The sequence below is a fragment of the Vollenhovia emeryi genome, unplaced genomic scaffold, assembly GCF_000949405.1.
Source record: "Vollenhovia emeryi isolate VEMERY1.0 unplaced genomic scaffold, V.emery_V1.0 DF939215.1, whole genome shotgun sequence".
Classification (NCBI taxonomy): Eukaryota; Metazoa; Arthropoda; class Insecta; order Hymenoptera; family Formicidae; genus Vollenhovia; species Vollenhovia emeryi.
In genome coordinates, this window is record NW_011967151.1 from 1,010,894 (window position 1) to 1,016,893 (window position 6,000).

Sequence of the window (6,000 nt, forward strand, 5' to 3'; positions counted from 1 at the left end):
TACGTGAAAGTATGCAAATGTCATCGAGTCCTTTAAAATTCAGCGGGAACAAAGTTATTAAATAGTTACATCGGTGAACACGTTTGGCAATACATTTAATTATGTAAATCAGATTTTTCATATACATTGATCAGATTTTACATTTTAACGTGTTTTATGCTTTCCATATTTTATACACTGAAAAAAATTTCTGGTTGAATATGGACGAATCAGATAATTCCTTTAGGATTTACCAGAATTCCTTTAGGATTTACCAGAATTTCTGTAGGATACTATCCTATAGAAATCCTAAAGGAATTCTGGTAAATCCTAAAGGAATTATCTGATTCGTCCATATTCAACCAGAAATTTTTTTCAGTGTATAGAACTTTTTTTATTACGTAGAAACGATCGTGCAACTTCGTATCTGTGGCTAATATTTGCCTGCACTGTGGTATCTCTCGATAGTTGAGAAATCCAATCGGTGAGAAAGTAAACTGTACCGTTACTGGAACGCATGTGACTTCTCTTTTAACTCTGTGTTGCAATTGCGTAAGGTTATTTTTCTCTCACATACCCAGATGCGTATCTCGCGTTACATGAAATAGTCCAGATACTTTTAATACGTATCCTTAGATAAACGCGAGCGGAGAGAAGCGGACAGCTATTTTAATTAGCCGTTTGTTAATTTGAGCGCTGTCAAGTGCGAGATTGTTATTCGCGTCGTGTCTGACGATCGGAACGGTATTTCCAATTATAATCGCCGATCGGGCCCGCGTTTGCATGTCGTCGTCGAACATTTTGCTCGCGATAGTCTCGCAACAGCGTGACTCCATTTCCACATAGTACATATAAAAATTAAGACTTATCACACCGACGCCCGTCGTACGCGTGCAAATTAAAGAACTCGCGCGCGATAACGAGCCGGCTACAGGTTATACTTTACGGGACGTAATCGCAACGTACGCGATCGCCGTAACGCTGCGTAATTCGTTTTGATTAGCCCCGTGGAAGACAGGCCGATACACTCGAGCGGTAATTAGAGGGGGGTTGCCCGATGGCGGCGTTTCGCGGGTGACAAAATGCGTCTCGTTTCGCGAACGACGTGTCGCATCGTGCGAATTTGCCGGTGCGTGTGACGCGCGTCACGACCTAATTAAAGCGCCTCGAATTCCATGTGTAATTAGGGATTAATCTGACACCGAGTCGGGGCGAAGATGGGGAGGCGAGGGCGCCTCCCTTCGCCATCGCCATCGCGAAAACAGCTGTAATTAGCAAAATTAGCGGACGGCGCGTCTTCGGCTCCGATTCCGATATTATATGCGTCCGTTTTCTTCGTTAGGTCGTAACGTTAATTGTTTACACATAACGTATATGCGCACACTATAAATTGCATCAGAAATTGTGGCAAACTGATGTCGCCTAAGAACCGAATTGAGGACACTTTAAAGGATATCTTATTTATTCACAGAGCTGTGTCGCATTTGTTGAATTTTTTTCTACGCGGCTGCAAATCTCCGCGTCTCGATCTGAAAGCTAAATCTCGTTAGGTAAATGGCGAGAAGTATATGAAAATGTTTCGCAAGTCGTACATTTCATTCTTACCTCGGTAATAACTCGAGTTGGCACGATAAGAAAAAGTAACTCGTAAAGTCGTAAATTACAGTAAAATGTACGTCAGGTAAGACCGTAAATTACAGGGGAGGCTGCAGAAAATGGCGGCCCGCTAAAAGTGCGTATTTTCTCTCAACCTTGAACATTTCTGTCATTAACTGTCACGGCTATTTGCTCTTCGTGCGGGCATTTTTGACCCATTACATGTCGTGCCGTTGCGGCCTTCCCCCTTCGGAGCGTCACGGCATCCGCGAGCGTCCTCCTTCGTGCGAGGTGGAGAGAACAATGGCCGGGGATACCCCGAGTCTTATGTAAATTCGCTATCTTAACCCTCTTCCCCGCGCCTTTATCCCTCGCTGATTTCGCCCAGCAATTTTCGGCCATTGTTCCACCCGCGAGGCTCCGCCGTTGCTCTTCCGCTTCTCGTTCCTTTGGCTCGCTTTCTCTTCGTCCTTCTCATCTCCGACTCTTCCTGCCGACGATTCCTCATCTTTTTTCCCGCAATCTCCACGTATGTGGGAACGCGGCGTCTCCAGTGTTTCTCTTTCAGCTATTCTCGCGATCGATTGTCCTCAGTGCTTCGCAGCTTAATTATTGAAACCTAATTAATGTAGAATAAATTCTCGATGGTTAATAGTTATAAATTTTAAGAAGTGTCGATTGATACGAGGAACGACAGAACTGTTCGAGTTTTATTTAAATTTGAGATTGAATATTAACAAGCGCGACGGATGAAATGTGCACGTGGAAAGATTTATGGCTCTTGCTTGGTCAAATTGATCGAGGACGAGATATCTAATAAATTTCGATGAGTCTGGCATAATATATTAAGTGCACTGCATATTATTTGCTGGAAGCCACGGGTGCGCGTTAGCGTTTAGAAATGCATTCTGTTCTTCTCGGATGGAACGCGTGTCAGAGATTCAGATGGTCACATTTAGCACTAAACGCGGTGCTAAACGCAGACGGAGAATGCGGGCCTTCTCGGCTTACGGGGCGGCCGCGTGTAATTACATGCAGCGTCCGAAGAATGCAGCCGCATTATCGCGCGATGCGACAAAGAGGAAGGGAGGCTTTTATGAAATTGAGGAATTTAGACCCCGGGCTCATCTCTCTCTCTCTCCCCCCCCCTCTCTCTCTCTCTCTCTCTCTCTCTCTCTCTCTCTCTCTCTCTCTCTCTCTCTCTCTCTCTCTCTCTCAAGCCGTGACGGAAGTGCCGTTGTTTTTCATTGAACGCCCGCGACCTAAAATGACAATGAAACTAATGAATGGACTTCCTCCGACGCCCGCAATTAATGTAATTCTGCCGCACTGAATAGCTATTTAAATTTGCCTGGGAGGTAGGTGCGAGAGAGCTTGTGTCAGTAAAATTAATTCGTGCCGCGATATACACGGAAGTGAAATAGCAGCCGCGTCCAGTGTATGCGCTATAATAATCGCGCTAATTGGATCGGTAAGGCGTGACGCTGCGCTGTTAAAAATCCACATCGCTCTCGGATGCGACTGCCTTCTTTTAAAAGAGATTCTTTAGGACTGATTAACCGTTTTATCTCGACATATAATTGAATGTATACGAGCGAACAGAATAGTATATAGTAACGTGTGCTGTTTGCATTTAGGATGTATATTTTCCTTGAATTGTTGCAACACACTTTTTGGAATATTTCGGAGACTCTAGAATCTTATTTTTTCAGCATAAAAATCCGAAACTATTTCAATTGCATTAAATTTATGCAAATGGGGCAAAAACTTGAGTTTCCTGCGTCGAGACAATACAATCTGTACCGTTTTACCTCGTTAATCGGCTAGAAAAATAATGAGTAATATCGCTTTATCAGTTTTTCCCGTGTAGAATTCAATTTTACTTCGCGAGATAGCTCCTATAAATGTATTACCTCATTTAGTTACTGGCTGTATTAAATACAGCGAGTTAAAGCTCTCGTTTGTAACTTCCTCCGAGGCAGATTTTTTCCGCTTAATGATTTATTCCGCGCTTTCATTATGATTGAGGCTCATTCACGTCGCGGTGGCGAGCTTATCCGTTTTCACAAGCTCCTTTCCTTTCTCCATTACTTGTTTCCTCTTTAAATTTGCAGACGTCTAGATGGGTCGCAGAAATTCTTTTTTTCCCTCCCCGATTTAGTATTATAATTGAGTCAATTCGAAATTACTCTCATTTAAATGTATCATCTTTCTCCTATAACGGAAAATAAAAAGAGATTTTCCGTCTATATCGCTATTGTTTAATCGTGTCTCTAATTTTAATTGAAATATTGTCTTAACGTAATTGCCTTCAATTGCATACGGTTTCTCCCGGAACTCCCTCCGGTACAATTATGTATAATTGGCAATAATATGACAATTCCCCGTTGAATCCACGTGCAATTCCGCGGATGGCAGAAGTGACAGAAAATTTCACGTTACGCCAGATCGCTTCATTATTTTCCGCGCCAGGAGCCACCAACTGTGTCGGCGATAAACGTGCGCGACCGCGTTCGCGTTGCGACGCCAAAAAAAACGAGAACGAGGGATGAAAGAGAGAAAGAGAGAGAGAGAGGGGGGGGGAGAGGGGGAGTCGGAAAATCCAACCGTCTGATCCGGTTCGGAATTTCTTCCGGCCGGCGCACACGACGCATTTTCCCCGGGCTGCTGAGCGCGCATTCGTTTAGCGCTCGAATCGTTCACAATTAGCCCGCACGCATTCGCGCGCTCACGCGTGCACGCACACACCTCCGCGCGCACTCCCGTGACGCCGGGTAGCGCGACGTGCTGCGAAAAAAAAGGTTGCAGGGAGCGCGCGTAATGTTCGTTAAAAAATGGTGCCAATGGCGATCCACCTGCACGTATCGCGCCACTCTGATTCATTTATTACAGAATTGATCTCGCGCCCTCCTCCCCCCTCCCCCTCCCCCCTGCCCCCCCTCACCCTCGCCCGCCGAATCGCGTAACCAACTCTTGCGTTGTTTGCATTTTATTTAGGGGGAGCGCGCGCGTTACAATTTTTGACAAACGCGGCGTCTCGTGTTGTCGCGCGCTGCAGAGATAAACGCGACACGTCGACATTTTTCTTTTTCACCTACGATTTTATCACGTTTCCCACGATTCCTCTTACGAATTTGCACATGATTATTTATCACCTTTTTCAATTATCACTTATTTATCAAGAAGTACACGTCTGCCCTTTATTGGCTCTAAAATATGTGTTAATTCACGATACGGACAAGGCACGGCTTCGAGATTGCGATATAAAACGCGATGTAAATTTAAAAATAAAAAAAAAATACCACGCTAAAAATCGACGACATTTTATCCCAATATATTTTAATTGGATTACAGCGATATTAGCAATTTCGTTCGCATGTATTTTTAATTGAAATAAATATCGAAGTGTATTAATTGTTTCGAGTTTTAAGCGCCGATGAAACGTAGATTCGATTTATTTTTGGCGTCCCCTCGAAATGTTGACTTTCCGCGGATTACCCTGCTCGTGTCTGCACGTTTATACATATTTATACATAAATCCGTCTTCGTGGTCTGGTGCATAACGTGGCGGAATAAATGCGCAAGTGAGAACAGCGTTTACACGCATAATGTGTTGTACGCGAGTATATCGCGCGCGACATCTTAATTAACGCGCTTGATGGTCGGTAAGTTAATTTTTCACCCATCACGGGCCTCCTGCGACGCTGGTAAAAAGCTCGGTCGCCCTTTTCTTTATTGTTTTCCTTACGCGTGAAATTGATGAATTGCCGTGGGAAAAAAAACGTAAATTCATTTGCCAACGTGACTACCCGATGCGTTACCTATTTTTGACGTCATAAATAAAATAATGAGAAAGATTTGGAAAGCCTTATTTAATAAATAGATCTACCGATACGTTAATTACATCATCCTTCTCCGTGCATTTCCTCGCGCGTTTCGATTACATAATTTTTCACGACTTGTCCAAGTTTTCCTTGAAATCGCGCATGTCGGATAATTGTATGTTGCCAAAACCAACGATCGGTACCGGCGTCGATTTCCATATTATTATCAAACGCGGCGTGAAAACGCGTGTTCGCGCGAGGCAGCTTGTGATCAAACCTTACGGATCGAAACCTGTTCCGTCACGGGAGCGCAGTCTGCGAAAATCCGTGTACATTTCTAATTATCTGCTCGCGGAAAATAGCTGTAATCTGATACTCGAGCGAAATTGTCATCGTTTACATGCCTTTCACGCTGATTAAATATCATTCTCACGTCGCTTATTACTTCTTTACGGGTAATTTGGTTATTTTACGTATTGCGGCGTGCATTAGCGAGATAAGTATCGCTAACGGCGCGCCGCGTGAAAAAGAAATCTGATATATGACAGTAATTTCTACAAATCGCGTCGGGTTCTCTCCCTTCTCTCTCTCTCTCTCTCTC

The 6,000-nt window shown here is 44.0% G+C and overlaps 1 protein-coding gene across 1 annotated transcript in view; it reads left to right on the forward strand.

Moving 5' to 3' along the window:
* Positions 1–6,000, forward strand: part of LOC105561007 (glypican-6) — a 173,594-nt gene that overhangs the window by 38,997 nt on the left and 128,597 nt on the right. The window lies entirely within an intron of this gene.